Source organism: Scyliorhinus torazame, chromosome 10 (genome assembly GCF_047496885.1).
Source record: "Scyliorhinus torazame isolate Kashiwa2021f chromosome 10, sScyTor2.1, whole genome shotgun sequence".
Taxonomy (NCBI): domain Eukaryota; kingdom Metazoa; phylum Chordata; class Chondrichthyes; order Carcharhiniformes; family Scyliorhinidae; genus Scyliorhinus; species Scyliorhinus torazame.
Window position 1 is genome coordinate 237,823,950 of NC_092716.1, and position 26,808 is coordinate 237,850,757.

Genomic DNA, 26,808 nt, shown 5'->3' on the forward strand with positions numbered 1-26,808 from the left:
TCAACTCATTCCTCTTCTAGAATCTCCAACAATTTCTTCAGGCAAGTATTCCTCTTTGTAAAGATGTCCAATAACTGGTGGCTTGCACCAACCCATTTTATCTTAGATATTTATTTTCTTTCTAACCCTTTTAGCACAATCAATCATTAACATTTTCTCTGTCACACTCTTTACATTAGACCATAGCAAATGGTTTTCTACACAAAACTCAATCTCTGTTCAGAATGATGCTTGCAAACAGCCAGAGAGGTGTTGTTCGATACAATCCACCAGTCGTAGGGACGTATGACATGTATCTGGCATCCCACCAGCACTGAAATGTACACACATTACCCATTTGTGTGGTAAACAGAAATTCTTTTTGGCTTGATAGCAACATCCAGTTCGTGGTGATTACCTTCCTTTGTTGGCAGTCCCTCAGGGTCAACGATGACAAAGTGGATGAACACCATTGTCATTGTATGGTAGCAGCCTGAAATGACTGGTTTCACCTGTTGCTCAAATTTGGATTGGATTGGATTGGATTTGTTTATTGTCACGTGTACCGAGGTACACTGAAAAGTAGTATTCTGCGAGCAGCTCAACAGATCATTAAGTACATGGGAAGAAAAGGAAATAAAAGAAAATACATAATAGGGCAACACAAGGTATACAATGTCACTACATAAGCACCGGCATCGGATGAAGCATACAGGGGTGTAGTGTTAATGAGGTCAGTCCATAAGAGGGTCATTTAGGAGTGTGGTAACAGGGGGAAGAAGCTATTTTTGAGTCTATTCGTGCATGTTCTCAGACTTCTGTGTCTCCTGCCCGATGGAAGAAGTTGGAGATTAATATGTCAGAGTGGACTGCTCCTTGGCAGGAAAAGTAACCGTGAAAATGTTGTTAGCTCTGTTGGACTCATAATTGTTGGAATGCAAGTTAAATCGATAGAAAAGCCACATTTTGTCAGGATGAAAAGTTTCAAAGAGAAACTACCTAAAGTAGTGAGTTTGAGAGGCAATTTACCCTTTCGCGGTAATCGGAGGTAAACTGGGTGCTTTTCATGTCCGAATGTGGTTGCCTTAATCCCATCAGTGAATATGTGAGACACATCACAAGCAATGATTTGATTGGGACAGTCATCATGCAGGACACACAGCATGTATGCTATGAGAGCAGGATTCATTGTTCAGCAATGTAGTGATCTTTACCTGGGTATGTACAGAAGGGATTGATGCGAAATGGAAAGATCACTAGGGGGCAGCACTGGCCGGTATAAAAAGGAGAAGCAAGCAGCACTCCGATCTCTTTGGCTGATTCGATTGTGAGGAGAGCAGAAGCAGACATTTAGCTCAGGGCTGCTAGTGTGGTCAGGCCTAGTTGTTGTATGTAAAAGTTGTAACCTTTCTACTAATATAGTTCTTAAAGTAAGAACTCACGCAATTGTTAAGTTCTGTTACTCAATGAACCTTACATAAACTTCTGGATGACTTTGAGCCTTCTTCCGGAAGCCTCTGCTGTAACTGGATTGAGTAGCACATGTTACCTACCACACAGATAATAAAGCATGGTACCAGGTTGGCTTTAATCAAACAGTACTAGATAGATTAGGATAGAGACAAGAAAGGAACCAAAAAGTAAAGGGCCGACTGCTCGACTGTGGAAGACTTCGCAGCATTTGGATCCCAGACAACCAACCGACGCGATGGAACACACACCACTTCCACGGCCGCTGAAAACTACCGGTAATTTCAATAGTAACTGGAAAATGTTTAAACAGCAGCTTCAAATATACATGGTAGCTAATGACTTAAACGCAGCCTCCGACGGGAGAAAGATTGGGCTGTTACTAGCAATGGCAGGCCAGCAAATTGTAGACATTTATAACTCTTTCACCTATGGTAACAATGAAGACAAAACTACCTTTCAACTGATAATTACAAAATTTGACGAACACTGTAAAACACAGTCCAATGAAATCATGGAAAGATTTAACCTAGGTAACAGGTTCCAACAAAACGGGGAGACAATCTCTAATTTTGTCACAGATCTCCGATTACTAGCACAAGGCTGTAATTATGCTGATGTAACAGATTCCATCATCAGAGACCAATTAATCTATGGCCTCTCTGATGTAAAGTTAAGGGAATCACTAATGCAGCAAAATGATCTAACTCTAAAACCCACCATAGCAAAGGCATACAGCAAGAACAAAAGAAACAGCAGTACCTACAGTTTCTAGAGAAAGAAAATGTGGAGAGAATCCTCCACGAGGTGGAAGACGTTAAAATGGTGGCCTCTCCTCACAGGCATCTCTTCAGGCCGCCGGCTCCCATTCAAACATGTATGCGCATGCACACAGGAAGGAATTTTTAAAAAAATGTAATCTTTGCCTGCAACACCAATGTTCTATGAATCAATAATAATAGATGAAATTACTTCTTGTTAATTCATTGTAATTTATTAACTTTAGCACTTTATCAGTCCAATATGGCCTTTCAGCCCAGTTGAATGTGATGCAATACAGAATAATATGATGTGAAAAATATCATTTATTATTGAATGGTAGTAAGTGTCAATGAGCTTGTGTCTCAGGGGTATGAAGGATATACAGTGTATACGGAGAGAAGCGACCCGGCGAGATCCCGAAATGCGCATGCGCAAGAAGCTGCACATGCGCAGTTTGCAAAGTACCGAACCGAGCCAGAGGAGCGATTTGCGCATGCGCGCTCGCTGCCTACGCATGTCATGTTACCACTGTGCCAACGCCCACTTAAAAGGGAAATGTCCTGCACAAGGGAAAAGATGTTTGAAGTGCTCCAAAATGAATCATTTCACCTCCCAGTGTCAGTCAACAGCAAAATAACACTCTCCGACACAAAGACATGGAAACTTCAAGGTTCGCACAGTGGATGCAATGGACAACCAAACACCTGAAAAAAAAATTCCGACTACAAAGATTTCCACTCCTGGGTACGGCGTCGGAATAATACATTCGGCGGAGGAACTGCACGGGCAGACTACAACTGCTCAATACGTGAATGCCATTGACTCCGCAAGGGAATGGAGTGCCACGGTGCAAGTGAACAGCTCCCCAATTACGGTCAAGCTCGACACGGGAGCGTCCATGAACTTGATGACAAGCAAAGATCTCGCATCCATCCCAGGGACACACGAGATGATACCTGCTGCATGCAAGTTAAAAGACTACAATGGCAACCAGATCACCTCAAGGGGATCATGCCATCTACGAGCAGTCAATAAGGTCATGAAAGGACTACGCTTTGAGATTGTGGACGATGAAAAAACGCCGCTGGTAAGTGCTCAAGCCTGCAAGGATTTGCGGCTGGTACAGAGAATTTTCATGCACACGAATGACTCATCCCGACTGGATGATGCCATCCAGCTGCTTCTCAGTGAGTATCCTGACGTCTTTCGTGGCATGAGTACGTTGCCCTACACATACAAAATGCTGCTCCAAGAAGATGCAAAACCTCTCATTCACCCACCAAGGAGGGTACCAGCTCCCTTGCGGGACAGGGTAAAATCAGAACCCCAACACCGACAATCTCAAGGTATCATATCAAAGGTCACACCGCCGACTGACTGGGTCAGCTCATTGGTGTGTGTCAAGAAGCCATCAGGTGACCTCAGAATCTGTTTAGATCCCAAAGATCTAATTCGCAGGGAACACTACCCCATCCCCAAGTGAGAGGAGATAACAAGTGAAATGGCAAACGCTCGCATCTTCACCAAACTTGATGCCTCACAAGGCTTCTGGCAGATGCATCTCGATGCTTCCAGCCGACTGTTGTGTACGTTCAACACATCATTTGGATGATACTGCTATAATCGCATGCCTTTCGGGATCATCTCCGCATCCGAAATATTTCACAGAATTATGGAGCAGATGACGGAGGGCGTTGAAGGCGTCAGAGTATATGTCGATGACATCATAATGTGGTCAACGACAGAGGAAGACCACATTGCTCGGTTAAAACAAGTCTTCCAAAGAATCCACCAATTTGGGTTGAAACTCAACTGATCCAAGTGCACCTTCGCACGTTCATCTCTGACTTTCCTGGGTGACACGATATCAGAGCACGGGGTGAAGCCGGATACTGAAAAGATTGCGGCAATCCAGAACATGCAGCGGCCACGTGACAAGAAAGCAGTGCTCAGTTTTCTTGGATTCATCAACTTCCTCGGCAAGTTCATACCGAACTTATCAGCACGGACGGCAGCAATACGAAATGTGATAAGGAAGGATACGGAGTTTGCCTGGACTCCACGCCACCAAGAGGAGTAGGTGGATCTAAAACACCAATTGATGGCAGTTCCAACGCTGGCATTCTTCGACCCAACGAAACCCACAAAGGTCTCCACCAACGCCAGTCAACATGGAATTGGTGCGATACTTCTTCAACAGAATGACCAATCGGACTGGGTCCCAGTGGCATATGCATCTAGAGCGATGACCGCCACAGAGTGCAGGCATGCACAGATAGAGGAGTGCATGGGACTGATCACAGGCATAACAAAATTCCACCACTATGTGTATGGCTTTCCCACGTTACTGGTGGAGACTGATCATAGACCACTGGTCAACATAATTGACAAGCATCTCAATGACATGATGCTGCGCCTACAACGCATGATGATGAAGTTGTGGAGGTATGACTTCACACTGGTCTACACTCCTGGGAAGGACCTAATCATAGCTGACACCCTGTCCCGAGCCATTGACAGGTCCCCTCCGACATCCATTAACGATGTAGACGCTCGCGCACAGTTGTGCAGAGAGACACTCCTAACATCAGACGAGAGGCTGCAGCAAATTTGTCTGGCTACATGAGAAGATGCAACCTTTCTCCAGGTCATGCACAACCTTCAGCATGGCTGGCCAAGAGGGCAGCGCCCACAGTTCCAAAACGTCAAAACTGAACTGTCAGTGGAGGATGGCGTTATAGTGCGAAATGACAGAATTGTCATTCCACTGGCGCTCCGATCAGACATGCCCCGCAGGATTCATGAGGGACATCTTGGAATCGAGAAGTGCAAAAGAAGTGCACGGCAATCCGTGTACTGGCCTGGGATGAATGAGGACATAACAAACATGGTACTCACATGTGGCACGTGTAAAAACATCAACCGGCACAAGGCAAGGGGCCAATCCAACAGCATGAGATGGCTACGTCACCGTGGAACAAAGTTGGCACAGTTGTTTCACTCCATGGGTCGAAGCTACGTTCTTATCATTGATTATTACTCTAACTTTCCGGAAGTAATGAAACTCCCGGATCTCACATCTGCAATAGTTATCAAAGCTTGCAAGGAAACCTTCTTGAGGCATGGCATCCCACAAACAGTCATGTCCGACAATGGTCCTTGCTTTGCAGCTGGGAATGGACGGAATTCTCCAAGAAATACAACTTTAAGCACGTGACATCGAGTCCACACTTTGCCCTATCCAACAGCAGGGCAGAGAAAGGTGTAAACATTATTAAGCAACTCATAAGCAAGGCCACTGACTCGAATTCCGACATACACTTGGCTCTATTATCGTATCGGTCATCATTGTTGAGCTCAGGGCTATCACCGGCTCAAATGCTCTTCAATCGAGATGTGAGGACAACGCTTCAGCAATCCGGATCACTCGCAAGTGCTGGACAAGATGCGCCACACAAAAGCAGCACTATGACCACCATGCAAAATTGCAGCATCCGTTAGCGATCAATGACATGGTTCGCCTGCGACACCCTGGTGGAGGATGGTCCAACACGGCAATGATGCTACGATGAGTCTCGCCACGATCGTACATTGTAGAGTCCAACGAGGGTGTGCTGTTCAGACGCAATTAACGAGACCTGCTGAAGGTTCCACCTCATCAACCTGTCTTTCCGACATTAGATCTGCAGGACTCTATCATTCAACATCCCATGACACTATCAGCCAGTGACCAGATGGACACTAAAACCTCAGGGTCTCCATGCCCATTTAGGGGATCGACTCGAATCAGACGAGCGCCCAACCGTCTGAAGTTGTGAACCGTGAATTGATGCAATCATTGATTTCTGTAATGTATTTGTGCATTACACCAACTGTGTTTGTTCCATTTAGTTACAACACTGCAACTATGTAAACAAAAAAGAGAAAAAGGGGGATGTAGTGATCTTTACATGGGTATGTACAGAAGGGGTTGATGGGAAATGGGAAGATCACCAGGGGTTAGCGGATATAAAAGGAGAAGCAAGCTCTTTGGCTGATTAGACTGTGAGGAGAGCAGAAGCAGAGATTTAGCTCAGGGCTGCTAGTGTGGTCAGGCCTAGTTGTTATATAAAAGTTGTAACCTTTCTACTAGTATAGTTCTTAAAGTAAGAATTCATGCAGTTGTTAAGTTCTGTTCCTCAATAAACCTTACATAAACTTCTGGACGACTTCGAGCCTTCTTCCGGAAGCCTCTGCTGTAACTGGATTGAGCAGCACATGTTACCTACCACACAGGTAACAAAACAAGCAATTCAACAATAAATTGCTTAAATTCTGCAGAATCTCCCCATAGGCAATCATCGACACCCATCACAAAGATGCGTCAGAAGTGCTCTGTGATCCCAACTGCATCTGCTTTCAGTTGAGTCCAGTCTACTTTCAGCAAGACAGAACTAACCACAAAATACCTTAACTGCAATGCATCATCTGATCCATAAACACAAGTTGTTTAATTTCCACAGCTTCCACTCGACATCACTCTACTTTAGGTAGCTTCTCTTTGAAACTTTTCATCCTGACATAATGCGGCTTTTGAATCGATTAACGTGCATTCCAACAATTATGAGTCCAACAGAGTTAACAACATTTTTACGGTTGCTTTTCCTCCCAAGGAGCAGTTCACTCTGACATATTAATCCCCAAATCTCTCTTCGAAACCCTAAACCACAATGCTCATGTGCCCCATTTGAAAGTATATTTTGGGTACATATCCACCTGCTTGATAAGGCTGGCTGTCCCTGATTTGGCGCTTCAGACTGGCCACCAATTCTCTTCCAACTATTTGACTCTGTTTGCTTCACATCTCTTATCAATTTATCTTCGAATGTGTTTGGAGCCACCAAAGCGTGGCTTCTACTTTGAGTAATGTTCCAAGATTGCTCTGCAGTGTTTCCTCTATGGCCTGATCAAACTATGGGCTTTATTTGCCCACTTATCTCTTTTGAGGTTGCTGCTACAGGATCGCTCCCTCCCAGGATCGGAGTTCCAGTTGACTGTGTGTGATCGCTTCCTGATGCCAGAGTAATTCTCAGATCCACCATGAGAACTTGCGTGGCATTTTCTTGCTTTCCACCATTTCACCTCATTTTGCCAGTCCCGAGATGTTACCTATCGTCCATCATTCTGGATCTTTAGGCAGTATTTCTGAACCTGTCAATGGCTTCCCCTGCTCTCCCTACAATGGTCACATCCCTCCATTCACTGGACTGTTCTGTTATCTATATCATGCGGGTACTAACTTTAGGCAGTTGTCCTTTGGATATGATTGCCATTATCTTTTTTTTTCCTGGGAGCTTCTTTTCTTTCATAAATTTAGAGTACCCAATTCATTTTTCCAATTAAGGGACAATTTAGCATGGCCTACCATGCACATCTTTGGGTTGTGGGGGTGAAACCCATGCAAACAGGGGGAGAATGTGCAAACTCCACACAGACAGTCAGACAGTGACCCAGAGCTGGGATCGAACCTGGGACCTCGGCGCCGTGAGGCAGCGGTGCTACCCACTGCACCACCGTGCTGCCCAATGATTGCCATTATCTGTGTGTCGGTATCAATTTTCCTGTCATCTGATCCTTTATATCCATCTTCCATTCCTCATGAGTATCAGACTGATGAGTCTGCGAGATACAGAGTTCCTCATCATCTTCTAATAATTACCCAGATTCAGAAAATTTGTAATGAATCACAATTAAACAGACGAATGGGCTCTGATAGTTTTAATAAAGTAAAGTCGCCGCAGTCTCAGATGACCATAGGTTGCTTTCTCTTTTTGAGGGGGAGAGCTGACTGGTGGTGATTTAACCCGAGGATCACCACACCGCAGGTGAGGGCCAAGGTTGAGAAGGAGGAGGGGCCTTCATGAATAACCTCAGCCAATACGGGAATTGAACACACCATGTTGACCTTGTTCTGTATCACAAGCCAGGCAACTGAGCTAAACCGGCCCCTTTTTGTTTGACTCCCCCAATAGTTTGACTACCATGTTGGTAAATCGCAGTCTTCCCTTCAGACATTGTTACCTTACCTGGGCCTGGTCACTGTTTCTGATCCTCTCTAACTGTTATAGTGTACTAAACCCCCAGGACTAACATTTCTCTCAGACAGTCTCACACAATGCTATCAGACTCACAGAATCCCTGCAGTGCAGAAGGATGACTTTCGGCCCATCAAGTCTGCACTGACCCTCTGAAAGAGCACCCCACCTAGGCCCAATCCCCCATTCTAGGGATAACTTATCATGGCCAATCCACCTAACCTGCACAACTTTGGACTGTGGGAGGAAACCGGAACACCCGGTGAAAACCCACGCAGATATGGGAAGATTGTGCAAACTCCACAGTCACTCGAGGTCGGAATTTAACCTGAGCCCCTAGTGCTGTGAGGCAGCAGTGCTAACCAAGAAGACTTGTTGAATCTTCTGAGACTTCTGCTCGATGAATGCCCCTCACTCTACATGTGGGGCATTGAAGAATGCAGAGTAAGTGGAACTAACTTTTAGAGCTGCAGGATTATCACACAGTACAGAAGACATTTTGGGATTCCTCCAATAGACCAACTGGTAGAGACTACAGCCCATAACCATGCCACTAAACTGGCCTTTGGCAAATTCCACCCCATGCCAGTCAGGAATTCAGCCAAGTTCCTATCCATTTTTCCATGATTTTGTCCACAATCACATTTTTGTCTTCACAATGTATTACAGTAGCAAGGCTGAATGTTGTTGCTATGACAATAAAATGTAAAATGAAAATATTTCTGTCTTTGCCCCACGCATTTAAATCCACATTTACTACTTCATTACAGTCCCATGCTAATGGAATGCTTACAATAGGCTATAATAAGATTCTCTAATCCTTTTGCATATATCACATTTTCACTAATCTCTTTGACAAGCTTTGTGTGCTCATCATCAACTATCCCTACATATTTTAGTAGTATTTTGAACCTGAGACAAGAGCAAATTGTTGATGTAACTTGAAGAAAATTTGCTTTTTTTCTCGCTCTCAAATTCCTATCGCCTGCTGCCATTAACCGTGGGCAGCACGGAACCATAGTGGTTAGCACAGTTGCTTCACCGCTCCAGGGTCCCAGGTTCGATTCCCGGCTGGGTCACTATCTGTGTGGAGTCTGCACGTTCTCCCCGTGTCTCCGTGGGTTTCCCACGGTTTCCTCCCACAGTCCAAAGATGTGCAGGTTAGGTGGAATGGCCATGCTAAATTGCCCTTAAGTGTCCAAAAAATGTCAAGTGGGAGTTACTGGGTTACGGGGATAGGGTAGATACGTGGGCTTCAATAGGGTGCTCTTTGTAAGGGCTGGTGCAGACTCGATGGGCCGAATGGCCTCCTTCTGCACTGTAAATTCTATGATTAACACATTTTAACGTTCTGATTAGAGTTGCTGGGTTTTGTTAAACAGACACAACCATGTCCTGATTGATTAAATTGAAAATCTGCTCTTACAGTCCTGCTATTATAATCCCAGACCAGACCCCAACATGGGATACCGGACAGAAAGCCCAATATTTTATTTTAATTTTCTAAGACTGTGAGGAAACGATACCTCACTCCAGGAGTGATTTCATTAAAAAAGAGATATGATATATGAAAACAAAATGTATTCTGAAAACAGTATTAAAATATGTTGAACATCACTCAAGAAAGTTACGCCTTAAACAATGCTAATCGATTCAGTGACACAATAACACAATAACCATTAACTGCTATCTTTACTTCCGCTCAAATAACAGAACCACCTCACATCTCAATCCACTTTTAAGTACAATTAGCAGACACATGCATACTAGCTTAAGAGATGTTATTTGAGACTGGTTGAAGAGATAGACCTGAATTCTGTCCGAGAAATGCAGGATATCTAGCTGAAGTCTTCAGAAACTGCCTTCATGGCTTGACTTTCAGAACCAACAGAACCATCCCTGCATCCTGCTAAAATGCCTCGTACTCCAGCTCCTCCCATTAGATACATCATCTTACCAAGCTCAAACACGATGCATTTAATTAACTACTCCACAGGGCACCTTCTTAATCGAAATAACTATCCAATATCCAATGGCCCAAGCTTTTGCAATGTTTTAATTGCACCTCTGGCTCCAAAAACATAATTGTCATGCAGTCCAGCATTTTCTTTTTAAAAAAACGACTGCAGCGATCGTACACACGCTAACCCAGGTGTTTAACCCTTACTGAACCAAATATATATAATACAATATATCACAAATTATTCTGACATTCATCAGACTACTGATTTTCCAAAGACAATATCCTTCTCATGTACCATATCCAGTTTAGTTTGTGTCTTTTTCATGGAAGGCTTATTCAGCCGAAAGGGTACCTCACATTACATCCGTACTAATAAAGTGGCTCACTCCAGCTACACGGAATTATCACTGTTTCCAGTGAATTTAATGTGTTGTCTGTCCAGAACCTGGAAAAAAATTTGAACTTTCAAATTCCTTGACGTTCCTTTTATCATTACTCCAGAGCAAATTTAAATAACTTCTAATCATCCATTTCATATCCCGTCCAGGTGCAAACATTGTCTAACATGTTTCATTTAAATGGAATCCGGAACCCGTTCTTTCATTACTGGACTGAAGCTTCTTGTGACCAGGCCGATTAACATCATCACCTTCAACTTCTAAATCTACTGTGCCATGTGTCACTTTGAAAATTCTGCTGTCCTGCTTTGAGCAATTGATTTTGAGTCACGTCATAAAACACCTGTCAACAGAGCTGAAGAGATGAAGTAAGAGTGACTGCCTTCGACATCAAGGCTGCAGTTGACTAACTAAGGCATCAAAGAGCCTTAGCAAAATTGAAGTCAAAGTGAATTGAGGTGAAAACCCTCCACTGGTTGGAGTCATACCAACACAAAGTAAAAATGGTTGTGGTCATGAGAGGCCAGTTATTCTAGTTCCAGGACAGCGCTGCAGGATTTCTTCAGGGTAGTGTCCAGGCCAAAACATCTTCAGCTGCTTCATCAATAGCCTACCTGCCATCACAAGGTCCAAAGTGGGGGTGTTCTTTGATGATTACACAATGTCTAATATTATTTGTAATGCTTCAGTCTGTGGCTGCATGCAACAGGACATGGACAGCTTTTAAACTTGGGCTGAAAAATGCCAATTAATATTTGCACCACATTAGTGCCAAGCAATGACTATCTCAATAAAGCAAAAGTCTAACTGCCTCCCCTTGAAGTTCAACGGTATTACCATTGTTAAATCCCTCCCCATCAACACCCATTGACCAGAATCTCAATTTCACCAGCCATGTTAATACTGTGGCTGGAACAACAAATCAGAGGCTGAGAATTCAGCAGCAAGTAACTCACCGCCGCTGTCTTCAAAGCCTGTCCATCGTGTACAAGGTAAGTCAGGAGTGTGATGGAATACACCCCGCTTGCCTGGATAAGTGCAGCGCCAATAACACTGAAGAAGCTCGATACCATCGAGGACATAGCAGCATCAACAGCTCGTCCACCAAGTTAAGTATCTATTTGCTCCACCACCGATGCAGAGTGGCAGCAGTGTGTACCATCGACAAGCTGCTTTGCAACAGCTCAAGAAGGCTCCTTTGAGAGGATCTTCCAAAGACGTGATCTCGAACAAGGTAGCAGGCACATGGCAACGGAACCATCTGCAAGTTCCCCTCCAAGCCACACACCATCCTGACTATCACACGGTCAAAATCCTTGACCCTTCCCAACAGCACCATGGATGCTCCGACATTACATGGACTGCAGAGGTTCAAGAAGGAAGCTCACCACCATCTTCACATCTGCAATTAGGAATTGGCAATAAATGCTGGGTGCGTCAATGATGCTCACGCCGCTTGAAGCAATTAAACAAATTACATGGCTAAACCGGAATAAAAACATTGTCATCTAATGAAGAGTTCAGTTGAATCTGAAATCCAACAGTAAGCCTTGTATTTATTGTTTATACGTTGTCATGTGAGAGTACCTTTAAGACATGGATGTTTAAGCAATGTACCTTTAAGAAAACAGTGATGTCAGAGAGTGGGTGGGGCTGAGCTCAGGTCAGCCATTTTGCAGGTTTTTAGTTTCAGTTTATAAAAACAGCCTGTGTGTGTGTGACTGTGTTTTGCAGTGAGCTGGATCTCTCTCATGAAAGACTATCTCTGGATCATTTGGGTGATTTAAACTTTTAATAGTGAAGTCTTTAACCTGATGTGATTTTGTTTCAACGTGTTAAGTCTCTTGGAAGTTTGAAGGAACATTTTAAGGAATTATTTACTGTTGCAATATTTTCTGAGTTATCTTTGAAGTAAGGGGTGTTAAGAGATCCAATGTTTATTTGAGATGTTAAGTTGAGTTCATGGAATAAACGGTGTTTTGTGTTTAAAAACCCACTGTGTCCATAATTGAAAGACCACACCGAGGGAAAAAGCCGTGTGCTAGGAAAAGCAACAAATACATTAAAGGGCGAGGTTGGTTGAACTCCATGATACATTTTGGGTTTCTGAAAACGCCTAGCCCATAACAACGTGAACAATGACATTGAATGGCAGTCTTTCATTATTCCTTATTGTTAATTTTCCTAATTAAAACCGAATTAAAATTAAGGCAATCCGATGGGAGGGGAGGGGGTTTAAGGAAATAATAATAATAATAGTCTTATTGTCACAAGTCGGCTTACATCAACATTGCAATGAAGTTACTCTGAAAAGCCCCTAGTCACCACATTCCGGCAACTGTTCGGGTACACAGAGGGAGAATTCAGAATGTCCAAATTACCTAACAGCACGTTTTTTGGGACTTGTGGAAAGAAACTGGAGCACTCAGAGGAAACCCACGCAGGCACAGGGAGAATGTGCAGACTCTGCACAGGCAGTGACCCAAGCCGGGAATCAAACCTGGGACCCTGGAGCTGTGAAGCAACAGTGCTACCCACTGTGCTGCCATGAAATGAAGGATTTGTTTCTTGGGGGTTGATTCGCAAGTTTGGAGGAGTTGGGAGAAAAGTACGGGTTGGTGTAGGGAGAAGTGTTTAGATACCTGCAGGTTCGAGATTTTGCAAGAAGGTCTTCCCGACTTTCCCGATAGTGCAGGCTTCCTCGTTGCCAGAGGCGGTATTGTCAGTGGGCGGGTTGGAGAACGGTGTTGTGTCTGCGATCTACGGTAGGATCCTGGAGGAGGATAGGATGCCCATGGAGAGGGTTGAGATGAAGAGGGAAGAAGAGCTGGAGAGGACAATGGAAAAGGGACTGTGGTATGAGGTGCTACGAAACGTGAATGCCTCAACCTCGTGCGCAAGGCTGGGGCTCATACAATTGAAGGTTGCGTATAGGGTGCTCCTTGCACAATCAAAGATGAGCCGGTTGTTTGAAGGGGTGGAGGATGTCTGTGCGAGGGGTCTGGAAATCATGTGCATATGTTTTGGTCTTGCCCGAAGTTGGAAAGGTATTGGTGGGAGGTATTTTGCACTATCTCGGGGTTTTACACATGGATATCGAGTCTGGTCCTCTGGAAGCCATTTTGGGGGTGTCGGACCTGCCAGAGTTGCAGGCAGGTGCGAGGACAAATTGTTTTAGCCTTCACCTCGCTAATCACCCATAGGCAGGCCTTGCAGGGATGGAGGTCATAGAATCTACAGTGCAAACTGAGGCAATTCGGCCCATCGAGTCTGCATTGGCCCTTGGAAAGAGCGTACTACTGAAGCCCACACCTCCACCCTATCCCCGTAACCTAGTAAACCGCACCTCCACCCCCCCCCCCCACCCATGTCAGCTTCTCCACCCTGTGCCTTGGCATAGTGGCGGGATGTGTTGGATTTTTTGACCCTGGAGAAGGTGAAGTTTGAGTTGAGAGTGTGGTGTTCTTTGTGTTGCTAAATTCAGGATGATTGGCATAATGTTCACAAAGACCACAAAATCGCTTTAACTTGAACCAAGCTATAAATTTATGAACACTACAAATTTGGATTTGACACATACTCCTAAAGAATAGTTGATAATTAACATATAATCTACACTCACCGACAACTAATCTCTACGCTATTAAAAACTATGATCTGCTCTTACTCACACTATCTTTCCTTTTGTCTAGGCTCGAGCTAACTCCTTCACTTCTCTCCCCCACAAGACTTAGCATCAATGTCTTATATACTTGTAACTCTAGCTCCCTCTCGTGGCTGATCTAGACATTTCATTAACCCTTGCAGTTCTTACATGTCTGCCAAACCATAGAGGGGAGTTAAGGAGGTGTTCTACAATTCTCGGGGTTTGTTTATAATGCACTTTTAGGATTGGTTGCTGTTGAATGCTAAAGGGGGAGGAGGGAGGGGGTCTGTTTTTATTTTGTTTTCTTTCTTTGTATGGTGAAAATGATGAAAAACATTGCGAATAAAAATATTTCAGATAAAAATTAATACAATCCACTAATAGAAGCAGTAGCGGAATGTGATTGGTAAAATACTGAGAGCCTAGATCAATGTTGATGTTCCAAAAATTACAGTCAGATAATTCACATGAGCTATTGTGGCTACTTTTCTCGAACCTAAAGGAAAGACTCCTGAAAACACAGTCAATTTTCGTCCAAAGAATCGACAGATAAGTTGTGCGACTTGTATGGACCACATTTAATTGAATACAAACTGTTCCATTCTTCCCAATCTATTTCAGCGATATCCTCGGGTCTCAGTGAGGCTCTAATGTTTGGGAGCCTAAATCATCAGATGAAATGGAAAACAACTACTGTCAGAAGCAGCGGGCATCCTTCAAGTTACCTTCAACCCAGAACTAGCTGTCGATCTGAGGTATCTGGAGAATGATTAAAATGCTGCAGAACGTTGCTGACACATGTCAGTTTTCCATTGGGATCTCTGCAAATGAATTATTAACAAGAGCTCCACTCAAAAAATCTAAAACCCATTAGAGAGCATCAAAAACAGGCTTAAATAATCTGAATGGAAAATTGCTGACAATTTTGTGAAAAGTCAAAGACCGACTTGCCCTGAATCTTGCTCAGTCCCTTGATGGAAGCTCTTCCTGCAGCGAATTCTTGTTAAGTGCATAATTGATTTTCAATTATTTTGATACATTTACCCATGGTAAACAATTAAAATTAGCCCATGTAAAGTGCATTGAAGGACTGCCTTGACCTTACAGACCTTTTAGAACACAAATATTTTAATGCAAATTTCGACAACATTTAACGGCAAACTCTTAACACTGTGGCAAGGATATGAGTTTACAGAATCTCTACAGAGCAGAAGGAAGTCACTCAGCCCATCGAGTCTGCACTGACCTCCCGAAAGAGCATCCTACCGAGGCCCACTCCCCACCTTACCCCCCATATTCTGCCTAACCTTCGGACACTAAGGGGCCAATTAACATGGCCAATCCACCTAACCAGCACATCTTTGGACTGTGGGAGAAAACTGGAGCAGCAGGAAGAAACCCAAGCAGACACAGGGAGATTGTGGAAACTCCACACAGACAGTAACCCAAGGCCAGAATTGAACCGGGAACCTTGGCGTTGTGAGGCTAACCACTGTGCCACCGTACTGCCCTAACCGTTACCAGGTTGTTTCACACTGCACACCAGAATCAGCATTCAAAACCTGGAGGCCAATGGACTGTGCTGATGGACCATTACAACACACATCATAGTGATCTCCTCTCTGCCCAATCAATGCGATGTGAAAAAACAGAAATCTACCAGCAACTACTGAAACTTAGAAAATTACTTTATTTTTATATGGCAGGTGGAACACAAGAAGTGGAACTGTGTGGAATACTTGCCCATTCCCCAAGACTTTAGATTACCCAGAAGAAGCTTCAGGTAAAATACTGCGTTTAACCTCAATAAAATCTCTTGTGAATTATTGTAATGCCGAACAACAAACAGACTCATACTGCCGAAGAGATGATTGGACAGTGATGACCTATTGCCCCAGCACTACTCATTGCAAAACGGAATGCTCAACAAATAATCTCTACCTTAAAAACAGAAAATAATGGAAACAGTCAGAAGGTCAGGCAACATTTGTGGCAAGGGAAACAGAGTTAATGCTTCAGGTTGCTAACCATTTAGCTAAACTGTGAAGAGGTTTACAACAAGTCCAGAGCTGGGGAAAACAGGGTAAAGGATTAAAGACCAAAGGGAAATGGATGTGATAGGATGGAAGGGAGGAATGATTAAATGACAGAAGTTTAGATAGCACAAAGCAAAAGGGTGGAGGAAGGTTACCGACTTGAAATGTTGGGTGGGATTTTCTTGTCCTATCTGCATGCTGGTCTCACCTGCGTACCAGTCCCACGGGAATTGTAATGAGTGGGGTGGAAAATTTGTCAGACCAGCAAAAGATCTGTTGACCTTGGGTGGGAATGTCCGGTCCCCTGGTGGACAGGGCCAGACAATCCCACACATTAACTCCATTTTCCCACTCTACTGATGCAGCCTCACTTGCTGAGTGTTTCCAACATTCTCACTATTTTGTTTTCACTTTGGGTTCTGTGAATCTATCTACAGTTTGCAATGCGTTACTAAAACGGCACATGTAATTAAATTATGAGTACCCAATTCATTTCTTTTTCCAATTATGGGGCAATTTAACGTGGCCAATCCACCTACACTGCACATCTTTTGGGTTGTGGGGGCGAAACCCACGCAGTCACGGGGAGAATGTGCAAACTCCACACAGTGACCCAGGGCCGGGATTGAACCAGGGACCTCTGCGCCGTGAAGCTGCAGTGCTAACCACTGCGCCACCGTGCTGCCAAAACAGCACATGTAATAACATTAGGAACAGGCAGAGGCTACACTGCTCTTGGATCTGCTTCCACCATTGCATTAGAGCGAAGATAGATCATCAGTGCCAGAACTTTACTTAGTTGTCATTCATCTTTGATACCCTGACCCTATAAAATGTTGTCAATGTATGAAATTTAAACGGATCTGGCATCTTTTTTCAGAGGAACTGGGGGGGGGGGGGGGGTGGAGAGAGAGAGAACGGTGGGGAGGTGGGTGATGGAGAGGTGCAGAGGGCTCCAGATTTCTTCTGCCATTTTTAGGGCAAAGTACTTTCCGATTTCATCTCTAAACAGTTCTAAATTATAAAAAATAACTAATCGGAATGAATTTGTTTTCGGCGGAGAAAAGACTACATGAATTATGAAACAGACACATCAAATGCAGAGACCCATGTATTTTGTGGATGTAAGCTGGTTACTTAATTTGGAAGCTGACTGTAGAACTGGTGAACATGCACAATATGAAGATCACCAGAGAAGCAAAGAGAATTTCAAAGCCCTCCCATACAGTATTGAACGTGAGATAGACACACAGTAAAATTATTTAACATTGCGTTCACTGTTACCGTTTAGTCAACTATAAAAGGAACTACATAATTAGCTTTTTTCAAAAATAGGACAGAGCTATGTAACAACCTGGACAGGCAATTATGGGCAAAACGTATCTCTTATCTTATTCTCCCTCTCATTACAGATTGCACTATATTCAGTAATTGGGCTTTCCACTTTAATCAGTAATTGGAAGTTCAAATTACTTAAATAACCACCAGTAGCACCAGAAGCTCAGGGCGAGGTTAGAGGGAAAGGAGCGTGTCGTCGTTCAGCCAACAGGTGAGCGGGGGAGGGGGTCAGGTTGCAAGAAATAAAACCTCTTTTGTTGCAAGAACTTCCCAGTGCTGTTTGAACATGTGGCTGCAGTCATGTCATGCTCAGTAGGATTGAAGGACTCCAGCTGTGCTTTGAAGAGAAATAACATGATGTTCTAAAAAAAGACAACTTACACCACACGGTGATGCCGAGAGACAGTTGAAGATTCACAAACCTGCTCTTGACTCCGACTGTTTTGTACTAAATTATTAACGCCAAAGCTAAAACCAGCAAGAAAACCATTTTTACATGCTGGCAGCTGTTACGGCCACTCCAACAGAAAGCTATGCATTTTCTTACAAAGGGGAACTTATAGCCCTGGGTCTTCCTCAATGAAGGGAGAAAAACGCTAATTTCTGAAACAGCACAACAATGTGGAAATAAATATACGAAGGTTTCAGTTACAGGCTTGCGTACCATCTAGGTTCAAAGAATTAAAATTGGAAATAACATCCTTGACTTTAAGTCACCCTGAAGAAATGTTCCAGCATGGTGTGATAATTTGAAAAACAATCGCCGTAGCACCTACCCCTGATAATACATCTTCAGGCAGGATTTCAAAGAGTCAGATTATAGGCCATTTCAGCTCAATCACTTACTCAGACAGTAGGATAAAATTACTAATTTGTGACCACTTTTAGAAGTAATCTAATTCCTGGCTTGCTCATCACCCTGAGCTGCACAACTTTAATTTGAAACATTAAATCAAACCCATTATTTGAAGAAAGCTTTGCACTGCACACATTCCCTCCAAAGGCACTGAACAGACCATTCATTACTCTCTGATAAAGATCATGAATGGAAGACAGGGTCATTAGGATGTGGGGAAAACTCTATGAATATACTTAACAGGACACAGCTTGTGCAGTATATACACACGCTGTATATATAATTCTGATAGAAACTATTCCTACAAAAAAAAATCCTGACACAGCAAACTCACTGATCGTAACTAACATCAGTCATTTGTGATGCAGTAGTGTTATTACACGCCGAACAACCCCATACCATTACGATAAATGATGCATCCGATTGGCAATGAGCTTTAAAGGAATGCAGAAAATAAAAATAAACAGAAATACCAGGATCAACACAATTCTAAAAACTGGTGAAAGGCTTTGACACAGAGAGAAGAATTATTTTAGCCTTACAGAATATGAATAGGAATTGGGGTCATAATCATAGAATCATATAAATTAATGTGCAGAAGGAGGCCCTTCGGCCCACTGAGTCTGCACCAGGTCTTGGAATGAGCACCCTACTTAAGACCACACCTCCACCCTATCCCCTTAACCCCATCTAACCTTTTGGACACCAAGGGCAATTTAGCATGGCCAATCCACCTAACCTGCACATCTTTGGACTGTGGGAGGGAACGGGGTACCGGAGGAAACCTACGCAGACATGGGGAGAAAGAGCAAACTCCACACAGACAGTCACCTGAAGCTTCTCCCAAAGCTGGGTGCAATGAACACACGTGTCATTGTCAGCCACTGTTTAGTAAACAAATTGTACCAATCTTATTGAGCAAAATCAATCTCCCCGCATGCCCGCTGCCATAATAGTCGAGTGAAAACCTAACTGCTACCAAGTGGCATCCCTCTGCTACAAGGTAAATGTAGCTTGTCGTACATCTTGCATCAGATCTCACAGCAGATGATAAATTTCCCCTCAGTGTCCAAAAGTTTAGGTGGGGTTACTGGGTTACAGAGATAGGGTAGGGTCTGGGACCAAGATAGGGGGCTCTTTCAGACGGTCGGTGCAAACTCGATGTTCTCCCACTATTGCCGCATGTTCAGTTAAAGAGGCAGCTGACCGCTCAGAACCGTAACACTGGAGGGATTTTGGGTATGTGGAGGCGTTAGAGAAATGGGGATTCCTCTCCCTGGAGCAGACAAGGATAAAGCGAGATTTCACAGAAGTGTTCAACAGAACCACTAAAAACATCAATGAGTTCTGATGATCAGGAATGCCTGGAAGGATGGTGAAAACAGATTTAGAAGTGAATTAGATATTTAAAAGGGGAATGTGCAGAGCTATCCTGGAGAAAAAGCAGGGAAGTGCAATCAACTGAGCAGACTTCCCGAAAGGACACTGGTGAAACTGGTAAGGTTCATGGTCACCATTACTGAGATTAACTTTATATTCCAGATTAATTGAGCATTTGAATTCATTTTTTTTTCTTTTTACAAATTTAGAATACCCAATTAATTTTTTTCCAAATAAGGGGCAATTTAGTGTGGCTAATTCACCTACCTTGCACATCTTTGGCGTGTGGGGGCGAAACCCACGCAAACACGGGGAGAATGTGCAAACTCCACACGGATAGTGGCCCAGAGCCAGGATCGAACCTGGGACCTCGGCGCCGTGAGGCAGCCGGGCTAACCCACTGAGCCACCATGCTGCCCTCATTTGAATTCATTAAATATTTATTAATTTAAAATTAAACATGAGTTTATTTAGTGCATCTAATAAACAACAGTTTGACCAGATCGCATCTATTTCTTAGGGCGCTTCCTCCGTTTCAGATCCCTTTGCGGTCTTTCCACTCACTGGGTGGAGCTTCATAGCCCCCCCTGCTGGCGGGTTCACCGGCCCTACCAGACTCCATGGACGTTTGACCGGTCTGCCTCCTTTTATGGACATGGCCCACCACCACAGTGCTGGAAAATACCTACCCTGGTCTCTGTAACCTTCCCCAGACTTAGAATCTCTGAAAACTCTGCATTCGTCCAGCTCTGGCCATACACCCAGTTTCTTCACCCCAGCGTTTGCGAGCTCTATTCAGTCATCTAGAATGTACAGTAAGAAGCCTTACAACACCAGGTTAAAGTGCAATAGGTTTGTTTCAAATCACTGGCTTTCGGAGCACTGCTCCTTCCTCAGGTGAATGAAGAGGTATGTTCCAGAAACATACATATAGACAAAGTCAAAGATGCAAGACAATGCTTCGAATGTGAGCATTTTCAGGTAATTAAGTCTTTACCGATTCAGAGATAACCCCAGGTTAAAGAGGTGTAAATTGTCTCAAGCCAGGACAATTGGTAGGAACGTTTACCCGTAGATCAGTGGCTGAATGCCCTTGACTGCTGACGTGTTCTCCACCCGAGGAAGGAGCAATGCTCCGAAAGGTAGTGATTTGAAACAAACCTGGTGGACTTTAACCTGGTGTTGTAAGACTTCTTACTGTAAGTAACTCAGTTCCTGGTGCTGCAAAGTCTGTCCACCTTTGGCAAGGCACATTTCAGAAGTGTGGGGGAATGCCCTCCAAATGCCTGGATGAGTGCAGCTCCAACAACACTGAAGAAGCTTGGGCGACAGTCTGTCCACCACCTTAAGCGTTCATTCCTTCTGCTAGGGACACACCCATGGCATCAACCTAAGGGAACATTTCAGCAGTCAAGGGCATTCAGCCTCTGATCTCCGGGTAAGTGTTCTCCAAGGCGGCCTTCAGGACACGCGACAATGCAAAATCGCTGAGCAGAAACTTATAGCCAAGTTCCGCACACATGAGTACGGCCACAACCAGGCCTTGGATTCATGTCACATTACATTCACCCCCCACCATCTTGCCTGGGCTATCCTTGCCTTGCGAAATCCTACCAACTGTCCTGGCTTGAGACAATTCACAACTGGGGTTACCCCTATCTCTGGATCTGTAAAGACTTAATTACCTGCAAATGCTCGCATTCAAAGCATTGTCTTGCAACTTTGAAGATATATATGTTTCTGGCACATACCTCTTCATTCACCCGAGGAAGGAGCAGTGCTCCGAAAACTAGTGATTTGAAACAAACCTGTTGGACTTTAACCTGGTGCTGTAAGACTTCTTACTGTGCTCACCCCAGTCCAACGCCGGCATCTCCACATCTAGAATGTACACACTGGTATTTTCTTTCTCAATATCTCTATATTTTACTTTACCATTAAAATTATCCGTAAAATCCTTGATTAGACACTTTCTAGCTTTCCGGACACAACATTGAAATCAACAACTTCAGATCTTAAATTCTGTTCCCATTTTGTTACCCTTTCTTTGCCTATTTTGCCTTCCTCCTGTTTTTCTTTGTCCTTGTTTTCAGCTTATTCCACCAATCACACCTCCTCTAGGCACATCTTATGTTTTTTACCTGCACCGTCATCACTCCCTTTGGTCCGACATCATTAACCCTTTTGAACTTGGCTCAGATTTCCGTCACCAGGTCAGGTTCACAGAATCAAGAGATTTCCCGTTTCAGCAAATCTGCAGGTCAGATTTTTGTCAAATGGGAGGTGTGGGATGTGGACTGAAATTGGAGTCTGGGTGAGCGACCCTGAAATGAGGGCAGAGGCTGTTGGTCGCGAAGACAAACAGGGCCCAAGTCAAAGCCCCATTACCCCCAAAGCCCCGGTGTAAACCCTTGTTCATTTACCCACTTCCATATTACCTATGTGAACTTAGTGCTATCTCATGCCAACAAATAACCCCAACCTTTTGCTGTTACTAGGCCAACTCACCTAGTATCATTGCCAGTTCCTTGACAGCTTTGACAGCTCTTTAACAATTCCTTGGGGTGACATGGTAGAACAATGGTTAGCTTTGCTGTGTCACAGCGACAGGGACCTGGGTTCAATTCCGGCTTTGGGTGACTGTGTGTTGTTTGCACATTCTCCCCATGTCTGCACGGATTTCCTCCGGGTGCTCCAGTTTCCTCCCACAGTCCAAAGATGTGCAGGTTAGGTGGATTGGCCATGGTAACTTTGCCCCTTAACTTCCAACGGTTAGATGGGTTATGAGGACATAACAGGGGCCTGGACATAGATAAGGTGCTCTTTCAAAGGGTTGGTGCAAACTCAATGGCTGAATGGCTTAAACATTTCTAACTTTTAATTTAGGACGATAGGTTATTGACCTGAAACTTTAACTCTAACCATGTTTCTCCTTCCACATATTCTGCGTGAACAGCTATTTCCAGCAATTTTCTGTTTTCCTCCAAACAACGTACCTTGTTGGGCAAGCTTCAGTCACTCCTTCTATTAGCACTTATTTGGTTTGGTGATAATGTTTTACAAAGAACAAAGAACAAAGAAATGTACAGCACAGGAACAGGCCCTTCGGCCCTCCAAGCCCGTGCCGATCATGCTGCCCGACTAAACTACAATCTTCTACACTTCCTGGGTCCGTATCCTTCTATTCCCATCCTATTCATGTATTTGTCAAGATGCCCCTTAAATGTCCCTATCGTCCCTGCTTCCACCACCTCCTCCGGTAGCGAGTTCCAGGCACCCAGTACCCTCTGCGTAAAAAACTTGCCTCGTACATCTACTCTAAACCTTGCCCCTCTCACCTTAAACCTATGCCCCCTAGTAATTGACCCCTCTACCTCTGACTATCCACTCTGTCTATGCCCCTTATAATTTTGTATACCTCTATCAGGTCTCCCTTCAACCTCCTTCGTTCCAGTGAGAACAAACCGAGTTTATTCAACCGCTTCTCATAGCTAATGCCCTCCATATCAGGCAACATCCTGGTAAATCTCTTCTGCACCCTCTCTAAAGCCTCCACATCCTTCTGGTAGTGTGGCGACCAGAATTGAACACTATACTCCAAGTGTGGCCTAACTAAGGTTCTATACAGCTGCAACATGACTTGCCAATTCTTATACTCAATGATCCTACATAATGTGCCTTTGAACATATTTTCTCAACATTAAACATGCTGTGTAGGCAGAGGTCATTGATAACACAGTTCATAACTCAAGAACTGCAGCTAGATTGAGTTTACTTAGTTGTGTTCAATATATATGTGGGGAGATTGTGGTATAGTGCCAACATCACTTGGCCAGTGATCAGAAGCCTCAGCCAATGCTCTGCGGAGCTTGGTTTCAAATTCCATCATTGCAGCTGGCCAATAGGTCAACAAATCAAGCATTTACCAAAATACCATGCGTGAAAGCATTCAAGGATGCAAGCTTAACGTAGAAGCTACAATACAAAGATTTCTCTTTCAAATACTTCAAACATCCTTTAGAAAGCGTAACTAGACTCAATCTTCATCCACTTTGAACGGTAGTATTTGTACTACAAGCATCAGCTAAATTATTGTTCACCTTCTTATTCTCACCCACAGACAGAAAAAGCTCCAGTGCTGAAGTTATAAGCTCAATTAATCTTGCTGAAGTTGGGAACCGATGGCTAACACAAGGAAAGCATGCAACCTGGCCAAAGATTCACACGAGAAAGGCACCACAGTGGGAATTAATCTAAAATAAGGGTTCCCAAACTGTAGAATGCATAGTCCTTGAGATATGTGAAATATTGCTGGAGGTGTATACAGTGAGTGTGTGTGAGGTGCGGGTGCAATTATCTGATTGTGGGTTTTATTTATTATTAATCTTTTTATAATAGGTTATTCGTACAAAGATTTAAACCTCTGTGGACATTTCATAGAATCATAGAATCTACGGCACCGAGACAGGCCCAAACGGTCCATGTCATGCCAACCAAAAAGCCCGTCTAAGCTAATCCAATTTGCCTGCATTTGGCCCATATCCCTCCAAACCTTTCCTATCCATGTATCTGTCCAAATAGTTCAGCACAGTGGGCTAAGCAGCTGGCTTGTAATGCAGAACAAGGCCAGCAGCGCGGGTTCAATTCCCATACCAGCCTCCCCGAACAGGCGCTGGAATGTGGCAACTAGGGGCTTTTCACAGTAACCTCATTGAAGCCTACTTGTGACAATAAGAGATTATTATTATTAATTTTGTCTATATCCTTGCCTCAACCACATCCTCCGGCAGCTCATTCCACATACATACCGCCCTCTGAGTAAAAAAGTTGCTCCTCAGATTCCCATTAATTCTTTCCCCTCTTAACTTAAACCTATGTCCTCTCATTCTCGATTCCCCAACCCTGGGAAAAAGACTTAGTGCATTCACCCTATCCATGCCTCTCATGATCTTATACATCTCTATATGATTCCTTCTCAGTCTCCTACGCTCCAAAGAAAAAGTCCAAGTCTGTCCAATCTCTGCCTATAAACTCAGTCCCTTGAGTCCTGGCAATCCTTGTAAATCTCTTCTGAACTCTCTCTGTTACATATTTTGATGTAATTAATTTACTTCTACAGTAATCGAGTTCAGAACTCAGTCAGGATTTTTTTCTTGGTTGCATACATCATATATAACAATTAGAGTGTTGATAATGTTTGTTACAATTTGACCTTGTGAAAGTAGACATTCATCACTCGCTGAAATGAAATCAAAGTATTGTCAGTGCATTTGTGTAGAAAACAACGTAGGACAAAGTATCACTCCAAACGTTATGCAACAATGTTCGAACAAACATCTCCATCTGTCACAGTACTGATGAGTAGTACTATTAGATCATTGTCTGTACTGTGCATGTGTGCTGTAATTTGTACCTGTCACACAATGTATTAAAGGGGTTAAAATATCAAATCAGTTTGCTGCTGGAAGTTCCTGGAACGAGACCGACTCTTTAATTGCCTCAAAACACTTGTCTGGAATGACAAAATCTATCTGCAACTTTCTTGGTCGCAGAGGACTTTTTTTCTAATATAGAGATGCAACAGTACCACAATTGTTGAAATGGAAATTTGCTATTCAATATAACTGGGTGGTCAGTTGAAACCAAGTGGTACACAAGTTTGAATCAAAGTACTCCGCTAACTGCTCGTTCAATACTCTCCAGCTGTGTTAAATCGCATGGGACGCCAGGGGTATTTTTATGTCCTCATAGGCAGAGGGTCCATTGTATACACTCGGTTCAATAGAAGCTTCCAGATTCAAAGGTGAGTATAGGGACCAGGAAGAGCAGTGTTGTTCCAATCCCTTCATAAAAATACTGATGGACAATTTCAGCTAAGATCTCATCACTACCTGAAATCCTTCCAATAATTCCACCTCAGTCCCCAGATAAATTATTGTGCTCCGGACTGTCCCATACAGTCCTGGTCCAAATCCAGTCAGCAACCTTTGGGTGTTCACTCAGGAGGAGCAGCTTGGCAACTCCAGTCGGCTGTGTTCGGCTGTTGAAAGGGGTCAGGCATGCCAAGCATCCTACTGCAAATCGTTTTCAAACTCAGGGTCGTGACCCGCAGGCGGCTGGGCGGAGAGTCAGGATGCCAGGAGAGTTGCAGAGCAATCGCAGGAAGAAGTGACCAATGGCTGCGATCGGCTTTCAAGGATGCCGGCCGTCCCGCGCATGCGTGCCCCGTCAGCCGGATGTAGAAGTGCACAGAACTGGAGCCCAGAGGGGCAGACCACCCCCTCCGTATTGCAGCGCACTAGCCCAGGAGCACATTTAAAAAAATAATTTGATTAGTCTTCCCCTCAGAAGTGCGGCAGAGAGCAGGTCACGGGCCCTGTACACTGACATCAAGTACTCTGGGCGTGAAATTGCTGAGGAGAGCTTCCTCCATTTTGTGGCTGTCAGAAATCAAGCAACAGTACTGTGTGAAGAACTGAAGATGGATCTTTTTGGACTAAGGAAGAGAGGGCCAGAGACACAAACTGGCCGGGGTCTCTCAACTGAATCTGCTGGAGAGAGCTTTGCAGGAAAGTCCAGGACAAAGCAGTGCTGGTGTGAGCTCCAGGACCTCTGATGGACAATCCATACAGAAATATAACATTGAATGACAAAGCAAGTGAGATCGCGAGGACAAAGCAGGCTCACCTCTCACATTAAAAGGTAAGCGAAAATCATGGGTCGCGAATGTCAGCTGATTGGTAAAAATGAGTCCCTGGAAAAAATGTTTGAAAAACACTGTCCTACTGCATGTTCTGGACTGTCTGCCTGCGCGTTCTACTTGAGAATTAAACATCCCTCTGTTGGCTTTCTCATGGACTGTTACCAGGGGTAAATTTGAAACATTTTACAACATTGTAATTTTAG

At 43.9% G+C, this 26,808-nt stretch overlaps 1 protein-coding gene and 1 long non-coding RNA gene across 11 annotated transcripts in view; one reads left to right on the forward strand and one right to left on the reverse strand.

The window, feature by feature from the left end:
• LOC140384679 (leucine-rich repeat-containing protein 4C-like) overlaps nucleotides 1-26,808 on the reverse strand; it is a 1,407,047-nt gene that overhangs the window by 96,297 nt on the left and 1,283,942 nt on the right. The gene's annotated exons all lie outside the window — the stretch shown is intronic.
• On the forward strand, nucleotides 1,326-25,340 carry LOC140384682 (uncharacterized). The gene is made up of 3 exons (XR_011933125.1): nucleotides 1,326-1,727; nucleotides 17,741-17,877; nucleotides 24,023-25,340. It is a non-coding gene; the product is annotated as an uncharacterized lncRNA (long non-coding RNA).